Genomic DNA, 18,366 nt, shown 5'->3' with positions numbered 1-18,366 from the left:
CATCCTCAGGGAATTAGTCCAAAGGTGGGGACTCTGCTTTCAGCACCTGATCTGAGAGAGAAATGGAGTTCTGGGTCCCTTTTCCTGCCGCATGGCACCCTTGGTGACCCGCTGCCCTCCCATGCTGAGCTGAGACTGGCCGCAGCTGCACGGGTGCGAGGACGGCGGTCTCGGAAGGAGGGCACTGACTGCTCCGTGCCAAGCTCAGCTCCGTGCTCGGACGCCCGCCGGTGCTGCTCTCCAGGCTCCACGTCACACATAAACCAGGGCAGGAGAGGCTGTGTGCCACACCACGGAGCCACACGCCACCCTCCGTCCCTCGCTGACAGCCCACAGGCAGGGGCCAGAAGTATGTCTTGCTGCTCAACTCCCAAACATGGTGCCTAATTCACATCTTTTCTACAAAAAAGGAGGCACAGCCTATGGAAGGGGGACCACTTTCATTTCTTCCAGGGGATCCTTTGTCCTCCTGAGAGGGGACTAAGCTTATGTAAGGTCTGAGAACGCCTCTCCCAGGATTCAGGGGTGTCATGTTTGCTCTTGGGGGGCAGTTATGCCAAGATGGCTTTTCCACTCCTCTTCCCAGAGACCTATATTTAAACCTTGGGTGCTTCTCCATACGGAACTGAGGCTTTGACTCTGAGGATGCATTGTGGCATCCTTGTGATGGCAGGAGCTTCCTTTAATTAGCAAAGCCCGAAGCTCAGTGCCCTGTGACAATGCAACCTCCTGTGCCCCAGTGTCACTGGCACAACCTAACAGAGAGGGGTCACTGCGTACTTATTGCCTAGGGTTACGGTGAGAAGCGGGAAACGCGTGTGATGTGTAGCAGACTCCTGACACGTGTTCAGTGCTCAGGTAAAAGTACCTATTATTCTTGCTTGCTATTCCGTCCCATCGTGAAACACGCCATGTTATTTCTGGAAGGTAAAAAGAGAAGGCGATTAAGACACGTGCATCAGGAAGTGGTTCGTTCTATCCAGGCTGCTTGTGGCTTTGGAGCAGCTGTCTCTCTTTTCTGCTGGTTGTAAATTCGGACGCTGAAACTGCCAAAGTGCAAAGATACCAATCAAACTAATCAACGTACCTGTCTGTCTGGCATTTTGCACCATGTCAGGATCAGGGGATATAAAAAACAAAAGAAAACAATAATGAATTCCAAAATGACATTTACAAGGAAAACCAACTGAAAACTTAGGAAGTTAAAGGTCCATGGATTCAAGTGCAGGTTAACTCACCTACTACAGGAAAGCAAACAAAACATAAAATGCCAAAGGAACGTGCGGCATATGTGATGTAGAAGAAAACAAGAGACCACAGTCCCCCAAAAGTTCCAAATTGAGTGGAAAGATTGTGAAGAAGGAAGGAATGTGTGACATTAATATTTACAGATCCAGTTCCAAAAGAGACCATGGAAAAACCTTCATATCAGACATAAATCCTGGCACACGAGTGAGCGATACTTAGAGCCTCTATCTAACTTACACGGCGGCTCTAACTTGCCACTGTGAATGGAAACGATAGTCGGGACCTATGTCCTGTCCTCAGTAGCTGAAAAGCAGCCTTTCAATCAGTGTCTCTTTAGATAAGGCTGAATATTTAGCTGAGGAAAATGCAAACAATCCAGGTATCCCCAAAATCACAGCAAAGAACTGTTTTTCTTTGCTTTTCACTTTAAGAAATAAGGGACAGAACGTGTTGTTGATGCCACACCCAGCCAACACTTAGCCTGCCCCATGCTTGGCTCCATTCCAGGGGTCCAGTGTTTTCAGCTGGACCATTAGTTTTTAACCATCAACAGGATGCACAGAAAATGAAGCTGGAAAAAATGTGGGAGCCAAAGCTATATCCTGAGCATTCATTTTTGTTTCTTGGCCATACAAAATTATTTTATAACAACAACAACAACAACAACAAATCAATGCTTTTCTCATCTGATGCTAACCAAGAAGAAAAGCTCTCAGTTTTATCCAGAGCCGACTTGGCCCTTTGTGAGATGTCCCCTCATTTCCTTCCCTAGGAGCCACAAACCCCTATCTCATCATTGACCATATTATGCCTATATCTCTATTATTGGTGCATATTTTACAGTGGTGGTTAGTATTGGCACATTTTATTATGCTGATAAACAATGTTGGACGCTAGGTAAAATGTGATGTCACCAGTGATTTTTCTCTTCTTTGGCATCTTTTAAATTTTATTCTGGGCTTCTAGAAATGAAACGTCAGGACATCAAATCGTGGGTGGGGGGAGCGGCTGATCCTTTTCCTATGCCTTCCAAGTTGATGAGTTAAGAATGGAATAGAAGAGATTATTTGTTATGCAGAATCACATTAGAAATCTTACAAAACACTGCCCTCTTCCACTATTTAGAGAACGTATTCAATAGCCACTGCCATTTAAAGCACACAGATAGGCTTCTGTAACGCCATGTAGTGTTGCTCCTTGAACTGGAACGACAAGAGCCTGGCAGCGAGTTGACTCTGTGGTGTTGTCTCCCAAGTTCCCCACCTACAACACAGGACAGCAGTCGCCCGAGTGACGGAAGCTGAGTACCTCACGCTGCGACCACTGAGGAAGACTTAAGGCTCCCTCCACATTGTGTTGGATTCCACAACACCAAAGCAGCACTTGGGGGAAACCTGCTAAAACCAAGGAGTGTTTCTAAATGTCCCGTTGACTAGAATACTTAGTCACAATGGCATATGCACTCTTCAGCTAGACTGATTTCTGAGTCTTTTAATGAAACCGTTGGCTTGGGTCACTCCTTCCGTTATGTCTTTGTGTTCATGATAAAGCGATTATGGAAACATCATACGTCTTTTTGGTTTTCAGGGGTAGTTTTCTGTTAGGAGGTTTGTAATTCTAGCGCAATTAGGGGCAGTCTCAACTTGAGGGGTAAAACTGCGTTGCCATTTTAATTATTTATTTCTTCATTTTTAAATTATTTTTTAATTAAAGTTATTGGGGATGACAATTGTTATTAAAGTTACATAGATTTCAGGTGTACAATTCTGTATTACCTCCTCTATAAATCACATTGTGTGTTCACCACCCAGAGTCAGTTCTCCGTCCATCACCATATATTTGATCCCCCTTACCCTCATCTCCCACTCCCCACCCCCCTTACCCTCTGGTAACCACTAAACTATTGTCTGTGTCTATGAGTCTTTGTTTTTCATTTGCTTTTCTTGTTATTTTCTTGTTTTTGGTTTATATACCACATATCAGTGAAATCATATGGTTCTCTGCTTTTTCTGTCTGACTTATTTCGCTTAGCATTATAATCTCAAGATCCATCCATGTTGTCACAAATGGTTCTATTCATCTTTTCTTACCACTGAATAGTATTCCATTGTGTATATATACCACAACTTCTTTATCCATTCATCTACCGAAGGACATTTTAGTTATTTCCATGCCTTGGCCACCATAAATAAAGCCGCAATGAATATTGGAGTACACGTGTCTTTATGTATAAATGTTTTCAGAATTTTTGGGTAGATACCCAGGAGAGGGATTGCTGGGTCATATGATAATTCTATTCGTGATTTTCTGAGGAACCTCCACACTGCCTTCCATAACGGCTGCACCAATCTGCATTTCCACCAACAGTCTATGAGGGTTTCTTTTTCTCCACAGTCTCTCCAACACTTGCTACTATTTGTCTTGTTGATGATAGCCATTCTGACTGGGGTGAGGTGATATCACATTGTGGTTTTTATTTGCATTTCTCTGATGATTAGTGATGTTGAGCATTTTTTCATATGTCTATTTGCCATTTATATGTCCTCTTTGGAGAACATACAAATATTCAGGTCCTCTGCCCATTTTTCAATTGGATTGTTTGTTTTTCTTGTTATTGAGTTGTATGAGTTCCTTGTATCTTTTGGATATTAGCCCTTTACGGGAGGCACTGTTTGCAAAAATCTTCTCCCATTCAGTTAGTTGCCTCTGTATTTTGCAATGGTTTCTTTTGCTGTGCAGAAGCTTTTAAATTTGATATAGTCCCATTCATTGATTTTTAGCTTTTGCTTCCCTTGCCTTTGGAGTCAAATTCATAAAATGCTCTTTGAACCCAAGATCCATAAGTTTAGTACCTATGTTTTCTTCTATGTAGTTTATTGTGTCAGGTCTTATGCTTAAGTCTTTGATCCATTTTGAATTAATTGTGGTACATGGTGACAGTGTCCAGTTTCATTCTTTTGCACATGGCTTTCCAATTCTCCCAGCACCATTTATTGAAGAGGCTGTCTTTTCTCCATTGTATGTTTTTTGCTTCTTTGTCAAAAATTATCTGTCCATATTTATGTGGTTTTATTTCTGGGTTCTCAATTCTATTCCATTGGTCTACATGTCTGTTTTTCTGCCAATACCATGCTGTTTTGATTATTGTTGCCCTGCAGTACGAGCTAAAGTCAGGGAGTGTGATACCCCCAGCATTGTTTTTTTTTTTTTTCCCCCTTAGGATTGCTGTGGCTATTCGGGGTCTTTTGTGGTTCCAAACAAATCTGATGATTTTTTGTTCTATTTCTTTAAAAAATGCCATTGAGATTTTGATGGGGATTGCATTAAATCTGTATATTGCTTTGGGTAATATGGCCATTTTAACTATGTTGATTCTTCCAATCCATGAGCATGGAATGTCTAATTATTTATTTTTAATGGCTGCTACTCAGAATGTTCTCTTTAGTCTGTCTTTCCAACTGATTGGGCCCGTGTGACACATCTGAGTCCCATTCCCTAATTTCTAATTCACTTTCACTTATGAAAACAGTTTTATTTATTTATATTTTAAATTCTCTGAAAGACTACACTAATATACATGTACAAACATATGCTCTGATACATATATATGATCATACTTTCATACATACACACACACAAATGCGAGAGAAGGGAAATCTCTTCTTTCTGGTGGAGTGCATCAAATACATGTAGAAGGAATAAGGGAGTCAGAAAATGGTCAGTGGATGCTAACACTAGGGTGAAAGTTGGATGAGAAATAGGATTTGCACATAATTACAAAGTAGTTCCTTACCAATTGCTTATAAATTACAAAGGAAGAAGTAGTAACATTCTAGTGCTGAAACCTGGCAGACAGCGAGTGATCCAGCTGACATCATTTATGTTGAGACAAAGCAAGATCGTGGTGTCTGATGTGACCTGCTCAGAAGAACACAGATTTCTCCTGTGTGCTTCCTGCTAATGCATAATCTGAATTTCATCAGACGAAATATCAGATAAACCCAAAGTGAGGGGCCTTACACAGGATAACCAGCCTGTAAGCTTCAAAAACGTCAAGGTCAAGGAAGACACAGAAAGACTGAGAAACTCTTCCAGTTTCAAGGAGACTAAATAAAGCATTATGACAACAAAATGCAACAAATCACCCTGGAAAGGGAATGCAATTGCTATAAAAGACACAACTGGAGTGATTATCAAAATTTGAATGTGGACTGTAATTAGATTATGGTATTCTATCAACAATAAACTTAATAATGTTGATAATTGTATTGTGTTTATGTAAAAAAGTCTGTTCTTAAGAAGTCCATACTAAAGTATTTAAAGGTAAAAAAGCAAAGTACCTTCAATTTACTTTCAGTTGGCACAAAATTTTATATATAAGAACTGATAAATCAGGCTATAGGGTACGTAGGAGTTCCTTGTATTATTCCTGAAACTATTCTGTAAGTTTGAAATGATATCAAATAAGACTAAACACTAATTTCACCATTTTACTCTCTTACAATTATTTTAACGTTTAACAAAATTATTTTCTGCGTGATCATCCGAACTCTTTACCACCCAAGTCAGCAAGTGCTCACGTTCGCTTTTTTCTGCAGACACATCTGTTCTTTCGTTTACTCATCTTGACAGTACAAATGAGGTTGAATTTGAGTTTTTAGTTTCAAAACCTGAACTGGGGTTACTCAAAGCCATGAGGATAGGATCAAATGACTTCTTTAATCATAAAGTTCTTGCCACGAGACCTTTTTGTAAGAGTTTCATTTTCCATTCCTTTATTATACTATGATTGCATTATTGTTTTAACTGCTCAGCTGCGTATTGTCTGTCACATTAAAAAAAAATATTTTAAAGATATTTCATGCAGTCCAAGTCCTGCTAGGTCTGACCTTCCTTTAATTTCCCTGCAGGATATTGGGAGGCTGGAAGGGTGTTAGAAGACTAACCTTTCAGCAGGGCAAATTGGAAATATTAATGCTACATTTATCATTATTCCTTGAGAAGACTTTGGCCAGTATGTTTAACACAGCTGTTCTTAAATGAGGAACTCTCTTGTTTCCTCAAACTTGAGACTATCTGAGCTTTGTAGGCTATACGATAATCAACATGTTACTGTTACATATGTGGAAAGACATGCAACTTTCAGGATGGCTTTTATTTGAACAGTTTGAAGAGTAAACTTGCGCTGAAGCAGATGCATCAGTCAGGTTTTGCTGGGGCGACGCTGCATGAGAAGCAGCCCTGCAGCTTAGTGACTTCTAACAGCAAGGTCTGTTTGTTGACCATGTTGCAGCTGACTCTAGGCCTGTGCTCTGTAGCTGGGCCCCAGGCTATGGGTGGCTATGGGTCTGCTCTGACTGCAGGGAGCAGACTGAATGGATGTCCTGGACCTCTTCTATCTTATTTTATCATGACAGAGTGCAAGAACAAGAGTCAGAGAATGCGTCAAATTTAAGGCTTCTGGTTAGTCCTGGATCACGTATCTGCTCACACCCCATACTTCAAAGCATGTCATGGCAGCTAACCTGAAGTCAATGGGGCAGGGAAACAAGCCAAGAGAGGGGAAGGGTGAGTGATTATGAGCAAATATCATCTTCCAAAGGGTCCAGATTTGAATGTGCCTCCCTCCAGGTTCTCCCGCAGTGTGTCGCTTGATACCTCACTATTCAGGGTTTAGACCTCAGTGTCTCTTCTGAGCTCCAGGCCACCTTGGAGGTGTTTCCATTTGGGTCCACTTCCAAATTCCATTTTGGATTATGTAACCTGTGGCTGACTAACAGCATTGCCTACCGGGCCAGGCCCTGCTGTTCCAGGCCCCCCTGCCCCAGCTGAGAGGCCAGACGTGAATACAGAGGCCACCTGGACATCTTGTCCAGCCAAGCCTCCGGTGACCCCTCCCAGGCCACTATCTGTGCACGACCTGAGAGACCTTACATGAGACACTCCCAGCCAGCACACAAACCTGTGAGAGATGATAAATTATTATATTTTAAGCCATGGGGTGGTCTGTTAAGCATCAATAAAGAACACACAGAATTCCTTTGTCATTCCAGAGACTTCAAAACAAATCATTTAGCATCAGGGCTTCGATAATGGCACCGAGCCCATTCTAGGATCACTCTGGAATCTAGTATTTAGGTTTTAAAAAATATCGAGTGAAATACGGTCTGTTTTGTTAACCCAGAAGAAGGTGATCTGCTTATGAAATATCCGGTGTCAATTGCAGGGCACACAAACGGATGGCTGAATATCCATTTACCATCACTCCCTGGGCCATGAAAATCCCAAGTTTCTTTACGTGGGCCTTACGACAGCGAGGCTGACTTTCCTTCCCCTCGTCCTCTACCTCTCAGCCAGCGACTGATTCGACTGCAGCGCTTTCACTTTCTCCAAACAAATTTCCACATAAAGTTTCCATCATAGTATGATGGGAAATTGGAAACTGATTCTTCATCACAGGCTTGTCTTGTTTACATAACTTTCAAAATGTTTGTGGTTCTATACTGTGCGGTTTTATTGGTTGTCTCCATACACATGTCCTCCCACATTTTGGACCCTCCCTTTCCTATTCTCCACCTACTGCTTTTGTCCATTGGCACGAGGAGATTAGCACCCACTTAGTGCTAATCATTTATAAAGCCTTTGGTCATCTCGTTCAAGAATAAATAAGGCATACATAGTCCTCAACTCTACTAACTTTTAATGAATAAATTGTATTATCGAATCTTTTATTATTAAAAATCCCCATATTATTGTTCTAAGGTTAACACTTCAATTAATTTAAATCAAACAAACCAAAGTCCTGAACTAACAGAATTTTATATCTGAATTATAGGAAAAATATATATCAAAAGAAAGAAAATAAGTATGATGTGTTTGTATAAAAACAATACCAAACTTTCAGGAATGTTTTGAAATTACATTTCCGTGCCTCCTATATCTGAAATTTTTTCTGCATAGAATTGTTCAGATACCAATGATGTGATCAGTGTAGAATCCTTAGTAATCAACAGGATTCATTTATACTTACTTATTTAAAAACTTACAAAGGTACCTTTACATTTTAGAAAGATTTTAAGCGACATATTTTGAGAACAAAGTCTTCAGGATAAAACTCAGGTAACTGGACTGGCTACTGCTCTTAGCTTTTTGGTTGGTGAGGTTTTGAGACCCTCGGTGGTGTGAGCTCCGCAGATGAGAAGTACTTGGTGTGAGTCCCAAACAGTCAGCTCTGTGAAATCTCTTGGCATTCACTGGAAGCTCTCCAAGTCCAGAAAAGTGGAGTGGATATACTTTTTCCAATTTGTCCCACAAAGTGCAGCTAAAACTCTGGACACTGAACTTAGAACAATCAAGGGAAGACTCTAAAATGTGGAGAACGGAGCCCCTGGGGCCCCTGGGGTCCAGGAACTGCAGAGCGGTGAGCCCCTGTGTTTCTCCTGGCTCAGGTAGCTGAGACTGGAGAAGATAGAAACCCAGAAATGCCAGCGTGAGGGCAGACACATGCCTGCACTCTCCAGCCAAAGGACCAGGAAAGGGAAGCTTAGTGGGACCGCAAACTGTCAGATGATCACTGTTCTACTCCACCTACACCTGGTGGGAAAAGCTGGCTCTCCATCCACCAGAACCTTGGCAAATACCGAGTGGGAGCCTAGACCGTCACCCATGTCAGGCTGTCACGAGGCTCTGGTCCCCACCTGACTGGTGGTGTCAGTAGAGGATGTCTAGTGGAGAGTCAGGATGTCACCTCCCGCAGTGAAGGACGTGTGGAGAGAACAGGTCTGGTCCTTCTGGCAGGTGACCCACGAGAAGGCCCAGTGGGGAGAACGTCTGCGTTCCCCTGTGGTAACAAGGAGCCTTGTTTTTTAGCTTGTTGACGCTTCCAGACGTAGGCTGCCTTTTTGTGTCCTTTTGGTTCCAAGAATCCAGTCCTCCACGTCTTGCTTCTCAATAAAGCACATCCACCTAAGCAGGCCCAGAGAGCAGTAACTGAGAACGAAACGCTTGCCCAGCCATCGGTGTCTGTTTTGGTAATTCATGGGCGACAGAGGTCTCCGTAAGATTAGCCTTGTGTCAACCATTTGACCCATGGCGTTCTTCATTGTGAAATGAAGGGAGAGACTACGTGATATCTGAGGTCCCATCAAGTTCTAACTTTATATTATTCGATCATTTTAAGTTGTGAAAAACTCCAATTGTGCTATAAGCCTATAGAAGCATCCTGGTTATATCTTCCGATAAGGAAAGGAGAACTTCTAGATTCTGCGTTGTGGCAAAGTACATGTTTAAGCCTCTCGTGTGTGGGATAGAAGATGACTTAGTTTTGCAATGACCCCATGTCCTGAGCTGTGCAGCAGAGCTGGCCGCTGCGGCACTCCTGATTGCCCTAAGTACAAAGTTAAATTTATGCTTTTCCCAATAATCTGTTCAGGGTATGGCTGAGCACATCCCACAAGTTTATGATAAGTAATACTTTTTCATAGTTCATAATAGCAAGAGAAAATCAAGAATTGACTTGGTATTAACCCATATGGTCACTTTATTGTGAACCATTAAGAAGGAGGTATGTTGAGAGCAGCTGGAAATGAGCTAAATGTTAGCTGAAGAAGTCCAGGCAGCTGTCCAAATGATCATTAGGTATCCTGAAAGTCGGGAATGCTTGTTTCTGCTGAATCCATTGCTATATCCGGATTACATTCCCTTTATGACTTTTCAAATTTATGCAGAAGTTAATTCATTTAAACTATTTAGAACACTGAATTTGAGGCCAGTTAGTCTCCTCAAATGTCTCCAGTCAAATCTTAGTTTATCTGGTACGGCTTTTCTTTTTTTCGAAGGAAATCACATCCCATATTCAGCAATTTCAAGACAACATAGTGGTTGGGAAGCTAATGGAGAAGCTGCCTCGGACGTATGGCTGGCCAACCTCACGATATCTGGGGAATATTGCACGTCCATCCAAACAGACGTGGCCGCCCAATGACAAATTTATTTCTCCGTCCACAAAAAAATAGAGGTCTGATCCACGCCTTGGTGACCTCTGCTTCTGCTGCCAACTTTCAGTCTTTTTCAGTAATGCTGAGTTCAATTGTACAGCAAACTTCTGACCTTTTAACACTGAGGAGTCGAGCAAGCACATTTTAGGCTTAGCTGCATCGAGTGTGTATTTATTTTTTTTTTTTAAAAAGCAAGGTCTATTATAGACTTCACTTTATATGAAAGTGATTTTAGCCAGTCAGCAGTCTTGCCTCACATTCTTTCCTTAAGAAAGTAACTAACTAGTGCTTCTATTCCTAGAAGAAAGAGTGGATGAAAAAGCATAGTCACTGTAAATAAGGCAGGTAGCAGGAAGAGAGGAGACGTGGGTAATACGTCAAGGAGGAAAACTTTGTGTTAGCTCTCATGCCCCACGCTGTTGTGTATAATTATTAGCTGCAAAATAGCACAGCGTGAACGTTATTATTGCACATTAAAGAACATTTCACGTATAATTATGGGACGAAAAGAAGCGTTTACAACTCACCTACCGAAGCATTAACTTTGTGTCTGTAAGAAAATGTTTTAAAAACCTCTTCATTAAAAATCTGCAAATATGTGACTTTCTTTTTCCATCTCATGGATCCTTTCTCCTTTTATTTTTTCCTGACACATTGAATTACACCTTAAACTTTTCTTTTAATTAAAAAGCAGCATAAAACTGTTAGGAAGAGGAAGGAAACCAAAAAAAGGGGGGTGGTCTGTGTGCTTGCCAGCCCGACTAAATATTTGATACATGAGACAGATTTGGAAAATGAGAAGGTAAGGCATAAAATCTGTTCTTTAACAGTAGTAGAAAACTGACTGATGTTCTGAAGCAAGAACAGATTATTTTTTTCTGTTCTGTGTTCTTAATTTTTGAAATAGAAAATGCTATGGAAATCCACATATGTCAACAGTGGTATGAAAGTGTCAGTAGCATTTCAAGGTCTGTCAATGGGAAACGTAACTGGTCCATGCAAATCATTCTGCCAGTTTGTTGAATAGCAGCTTCCATTTATCTAATCTCTAGAATGATGGAACCTATGTCTCTGTGTGTCTTTCCTAGGTGTTTTTATGCCATTTGTACATAAAGACCTCTTTTCAATCTAACTCATTCGTTGGTGGTCTCGTCTGTCAAACACTGTGCTGGGTTCCAGGGAAACGGTCAAGAATATATTAGATAAAAGCGTTTATTCAGATGCTTTGTCCAAAACATGGATTTTCAGATTGTTCAGGTGTTTTAGCAACTGCATGAAGTTCGTTGTCGTACAGTTGGTAACGGCAAAAAGCAAAAGCATTTGCCCCAACACATACATACACACATATGCATACACACATACACACATGTACACATGCAAGCACAATCATACACACATACACATATGCATACACACATACATGTACACACATACACACATGCATACACACATATGCACATACTCATACAAATGCACACACATGTGCAATGTATGCAACACTCATACCCTCATACACACACACATACACATACACACACCTATGCACACACATGTATACTATTGTTTGATCTGTTTTGTTCCCGGTAGTTTAAACACCCTGCACCCAGAATACTCCACAGCACACCAGTGTTTTCCTCATTGGTCCTTTGAGAGTGATGGGTGGTCTATGGAAAAGGACTGTGTCACACAGTAAGTCTGAGACGCACTGTGTCCTCCACCTGTTTCCTGCAGGTTCACGACACATCTCACCCTCTCTCTAAAGGATTCTGCAGTAAAGCTGTTAGTTGACGTATTTCCCAAATAAGTCTCTAGAGTACTCGTGGTCTTGGAAATGTCCCTCTGGGGTTCAGACGCCCCCTCTTGTCTACACGCTCTGGGATGTGGGTTCACTCAGTACCACCTGGTGTCTCCTCATGTCTTTTCCCAGGGCCTGCGCCTCCAGGAAGCATGGATGCCACCACCCGCATGCTCTCCACACTGGGTGACGCTGTCTGAGAAAGGCCTTCCTTCCGTTCTCAGACACGAGGAAGTGAACGAATGAGGAGCTATCTTTTGTTCCACACTGAGAGCCTTCTCTGCACTTGCTAATGTGACCTTAACTAAGGAATTGTCAGCAAGCAGGACCCTGGCTGTCTGTCCACTCCTGTGTCCTACTGTCTAAAGTTTTGCTCTGATATGTTGACCCAACACAATAAGGTGCTGAACTTCCCAATGGCCTATGCTCTGGTGAGAATCTAGTAAGAATCTGTCCACAGTACCAAGTCTGTTGATAGACACACGTTGTAACAACAAATACGGTGACAGCAGGCGCGACACTGGATGGAGTCGGACCATCTGATTTGAACAGTATTTGGGGACTGCTTCCTCTGTGCCAGACACTGTACTAAATAGTCACAAATTTCATGTAGTGCTTGTAGAACCTGCCCTGTGACACAGGCATTGTCACCTCCGCCTGATGGATGAGGATACCGCGCTTTAGGAACATAAGATGACTGTGAAAGGCCATGTGACGGGCCATTGTCAGAACCGTTCTCCTCGTGGAGGTCACTCTGATTCTGCCTGCATTGGTCTTATGTAGCGCTCTTGCTGTGGACAAGTTTGTTCACCGAGGAGCTGAGTTCATCATCCCCAACCCATTCCACCCTGTGCGCAGATTCATCTGTGGCTTCCACGTGCGTTGTGCTGCGGAGCGTTTGGGAGGGCATTTTAATCTGAAGGTCTTTCCTTGGAAGCAGCTGTCCTTCACTTGACTTAAGGCTGCACGCCATGGTTTGCAGTCCTATCGGGGAGCCAGGGCTTACAAACATGGGCATTGTAAACGATGAGAAAAGTACGAGACAGTGCTGTGCCGTGTCTACCGTGTTTCCCCAGAAATAAGACCTGGCTAGACAATCAGCGCTAATGTGTCTTTTGGAGCAAAAATTAATATAAGACCTGGTATTATATTGTATTGTATTGTATTATATTATATTATATTACACAATATTATATTATACCTGGTCTTATAGTAAAATAAGACCGATCTTATATTAATTTTTGCTCCAAAAGATGCATTAGAGCTGATTGTCCGGCTGGTTTTTATTTTTGGGGAAACATGGTACGTACCACGGCAGAGGCAGTGAGTTGGGAGTGGGGAGATGGTGACCACTGTAGTTGTTCGGGTCTAAAGGTAGCAGAGAAGTGATTTGACATAAGGAAGGAGGCCAGTGTCATCTTCAAGGGGATTCATGCAGAGTGTCCACTCAAATGGATCCCAGATTCAGCATCTGTCTTGTGCGTAAGTGAAATTTTCACATGTAAGTCAGACCACTGCATTCAGAGAAAAACTTTGTGTTCTTTTTTTCTGCAGTCTTGAAGAGATCTATGCATGAAAGCATACTTAGTGGCTCCAGGAAGTATGTGTGAGTTTAGCTCAAAGCTAGAATCCCCTCCCTCTCCGACCTCCTGGTACAAAGATGGTTCAGCGGTAAAGATTCCATAATTCCATGTGATAGACCAATCAAAATTGAACTTCAAACTCACCTTTACGTGGCCTGAAAATCAGATGTGGACTGAGAGAACCATCTGACTCACTAGTTAACGTGAGACACATGTGATCATGAGTGAAAAACCCCGTGGTTTGAAACCAGCGCGTCTCTGTTGCACATCTCACTGAAAATCAATTACACATTTTCTAAGTGGATTAACACACTCCAGGGACGCGGTGGCTGACAGTACTTGCATCTGTTGGGTTACAAAAACAACCCAACGCGCAACTTTCGAGGTTTCTAAATTGTGGAAAGCATAGCCCTGTGTTTCAAAGGGAAGGGACCCCCGGCAGAACTCCCCAGCTGGGCTCGGACCCAGGGGCTCGGACAAGCAGAGGGCTGATCCTTCTTGGAGACTCAGTGTTACTCAGAGTTCCGCCTAGCTGCCGTAAACCTCATTCTCAAGGAACTGTAGGTACTTATGCAAATAAAGACCGGGTTTTATTCATTTTTTCCTCACATAGGACAACCTAAGAACTCTGATCCCTGAGTTAAGAAACATCAGCAAAAGAACAATCCACAAAAGTATTCTCTGTGTGTCATTCAACATGTTCAAATTCAGCTCTTCATCTTTCTTTCCAAACTTAGTTCCTCATCCTACGTTTCCTGCATAGCTTTTACTTGTAGCTCACATTAGAAACTTGGTATCTTCTGAGACTTGTCTGCCCTTCTCCCAGCCCACCTTTCACACTCGTCCAATTAGTCACCCACCAGTCCTCCATGGCTGTGTTCTGAAGACCCCTCCGGGAGGTGGCTCACTCTACCCCCCTCCCCCAGAGATATCTAGACCACACCTCCCTCCCTTCCTGCCTGAATTCCAGGGATTTCTCTTCCTGCCTCCTTCTGCCTCACTCCCTAAGCCTGTCTCTACCCTGTACCTAGAATGACCTTTACAAAATGTCATCCGGATCATGTCACTGGTCCTCTGCCTACTTTAAGTTGTCGGGCGCCTGTCACTGTGACCATTCCCTTTTGCCTTATGAGAATGCCTCAGCCTTTACTTATTCAGCCTCTGCGTGGACACTGGGCTGTGTGTGCCTGTCTTCATGTTACAGTGTGCTCTGTTTATTCCCTCTGTCCCCTGGGATACATTTGGGTGACATTCTCTAGGGTATGTGACTAGGGTAAGTGTAATTGCTGGGTCTTGGAATAGGTGGGTAATGGAAGTTTCTAAGTAACACCAATTTTTCCCTGAAGTTCATTTACGTGTTTACAGTGTCATCAGCAGCACACGAGAGTTCCCGTTGTTTGAACTCCTTGTCAACTGTTAGCAGAACCTACGGTGTTTGCCACTCTGGATAATGTGTTATTAATGTGCATTTTCTTGATTGCTGATAAGGTTAAAAATTTCATATATTTATTGAAATGTAATATATTCAGTTTCCCTTTTTTTGTGAACTGTCTGCTGGTGCCTTTTATTCAATTTTCTTTTGTGTGGTTATTCTTTTTGTTTTATCAAAGTTCTTTATTCTGCATAACGAGACTTTCTTAGTTATACGTATGGCACAGAGCTTCTTCCAATCTTTAGCTTTCCTTTTCACTTTCCTCATTGTGATTTTTGATGAATAGAAATTCTTAATTATAGTTAAGTCCAGTATATCAATTGTTTCCCTTTGGGCTTTAGGAAGAAATCATTTCCTACTCTCATCATGATGATTGCTTTTATACTTTTTTTTTCTGAAAGTTTAGTTTGCCTTTCAAGCCTAGTTACTTTTCCCATGTGGAGCAGTTCCTCTTTTTCTAGTAGACATGCACGATCAGATTTCCATATATGTGTGGTCTGTTCTGTTCAAGAGATCTAGTAAGGCCTGTGCCCAAATCCTGCCCTCTGGTTTGCTGTACCTTGTACAAAGACGGATCCCTGCTGGACGAGTCTCTCCCTGGCCTTCCACTTCATGTCGACATTTGACATGACACGTCATCCTCGCTCGCAAGACCGTGGGGCATGTAAAGTGACTGTGCAAGCTAAACCCAGGCAAAGCCGTCACAAGAACTATGGTGGTTCTGCGATGTGTGACATTTCCTGTCAAACATTAACATTTCCTGTAGAATTATAAATGTATGGGAAGTGGAAAAATAGTAAAAAGGAATGTTTATTTAGTATACTGTAGCTTAAAACATGAGAAACATTGAGAATCGAAGTGTTTTATCTCTTTTTAAAAAAACGAAGGAAGAACAGTTTGGACAGTGTTTGCCTTCTTCTCAAATTCAGCATCCTTCCCACGCCTTGAAGCCTTGTCATACTTCCTTCTAAGTGTGGACCAGCGTCCAGCCTTTTAGTCTTTGTGCTTTCATTGTGAAACATCTCTGAGGGTTCTTTCACTTCCTCTGAGACATTGTCATCCTTTTTGTCACAACTTCTTTCCTCATTTACGGTGATAAGATGCTTCCACAAGTTCCTTTGGCCGCATGTCTGGAGTCTCTCAAACAGTGACGGTGCCAGCATCTCCATGGACAGCTATGACCTCTAATTTCACTTCTAGTGTTACCACTCTTTGTTTCTTTGCTGGATGGTAGGCTGAATAGTAGCTCCCCCCAAGATCCATGTCCTAATTCCCAGGATTTGTGAATATTACCTTATGTGGCAGAAAGGCCTTGCAGTTTTAATTAAGTTAAGGATCTTGAGATGGGGGCAATGACTCTGTATTCCCCAGGTGGGTCCCCTGGAATCACACGAGACAGGACATCAGAAAGAGAAGGTGATGTAAAGACAGAGGCAGAGACTGAGCTGATATGGCTATGCGGCAAGGAATACCAAGGCAGTCTCTGGAAGTTGGCAGAGGCCTGGAATAGATTCTCCCTTGGAGCTTCCAGAAAGCTCCTGCTCGGCTCATCTCTTGATTCTTGCCCAACAAGGTTCATTCCAGACTTCTGACCTCCAGAACTATAAGAGAATAAACTCGTGTTGCTTTAAGCCACTAAATTTGTGGTAATTTGTTACAGTGGCAATGGGAAACAAATATACTCCGCTTTCATCTCTGTTGGCCAATTTCCTCTTTCAGTTATCCATTTTTGTAAAATGACATGTGCGGGAGTAAATGTCATTACTGGGAGCCAAGGAGGCAACGCAGCTGGGAGCTTTGCCTTGCTCTGTGAGCAAACTCAACAGCAAATGTGCCTTGGCTAATCACTAGCACACTCTGAAAGAAGGGACATGGTTGGCCACTGGCTATGAGGTGCGTCTGTTATTTACGTCGTGATTTGTGGACTGAGAAGCTAGCAGCAAAGCTCATACTCTGTTCAGTTCCTCACAGTAAATATACTGTGGAAACGGAAACTTGAACTGCTTTTTTGGGGGATGGGTGTTATTTAATTAAACTAGTAACTAAAATTTGTGCATGCGAGAAACATTAAAAGTGATGGTGGGCTGTATTCAGTTTTCCTACTCATAAATATAGTATGTCTATTTATTTAAGTAATTGTTAATACCTTTCAATAGTTTTATTATTTTCCCCATCAAATCTTGAATAATTTTTGTTTGATTTGTTTCTAGAATTCTTACATTTTCATCGACATTGTAATGACATCTCTTTCTAATCAGCACACTTGGGGCTTTGCCATGTATATACATGTTTTTGTCAACCGCTTTACTAAATCCTCTTACCAATTCAAAAACCTGATCTGTAGATTGTGGTGGTATTCTATGTGGGCATGATACCATTTAAGGACAATAATTGTTTTCTGTTTCCCTTCTATACTTTTAATTTCTTTTGTTAAACTTATTGTACAGGCCAAGATTCCCAAAGCAATGTTAAATAGAAGACATATTAGCAGGCATCTTTGTGTTATTCTTGATTTAAAGGAAATTCTTCTTATGATTTTCAATATTTTCAATGGTACTTACTATTGATTTTCATATACTCTTTTTCAAAGTTAAGAAAGTTACCTTGTATTCCAAGTCCAAACGAAAACATAGTTAAGTTCTCTAAATGTTTAGTGCATCACTGAAAATAATATCAAGTCTACTGGTGTTGGCTATGATATTTGACGTATGTTCATCAGATTAAACTTGTTGACTGTGCTGTTCAGATATTCTGTATCTTCAAATTGTTCACCCAATGGATATGTTCAGAGAGATATATTAAAACTGCCACTATGATGGTAGGTCTATAAAACTATATTTGTCGTGCTGTCAGACTTTGTCTTATAAATTTTAAAGCAATGTTATTAAAAGCATATAAATTGAGAAAAAATTTAAATCTACCTAGTGAATTCAGATACCTAGTGAAGTTATCTTTTGGAGGGTGCTTATGGTCTATCTTGTCTAATATTAATAAAACTATCCCAACTTTGCTATTTTCCTGGTACATATATTTAAATACTTTTAATTTCTACCTTTCAGTATTCTCTGTTAAGTATATCTCATGTAAACAAAATATTGTTGGAGTTCTTTCATCTAATCTCGCATATACAGTCATTTCCTAGAATTTAGCTCATTTATGTTGATTTTAAGTTATGATACATTTGTATCTATTTCCACTATTGTATTTAAAATTTTTACTCCTCCTGTTTTTTTTCTCTTCTCTGATTTTGTTGTTGTTTTTATTTAGATTTTCCTTCCTCCACTTTCTCGTTTTTCCCTCTGTCAGTTTAAG

Source organism: Rhinolophus ferrumequinum, chromosome 19, assembly GCF_004115265.2.
Source record: "Rhinolophus ferrumequinum isolate MPI-CBG mRhiFer1 chromosome 19, mRhiFer1_v1.p, whole genome shotgun sequence".
In the NCBI taxonomy this organism is placed as follows: domain Eukaryota; kingdom Metazoa; phylum Chordata; class Mammalia; order Chiroptera; family Rhinolophidae; genus Rhinolophus; species Rhinolophus ferrumequinum.
This window is presented reverse-complemented; position numbering follows the sequence as displayed.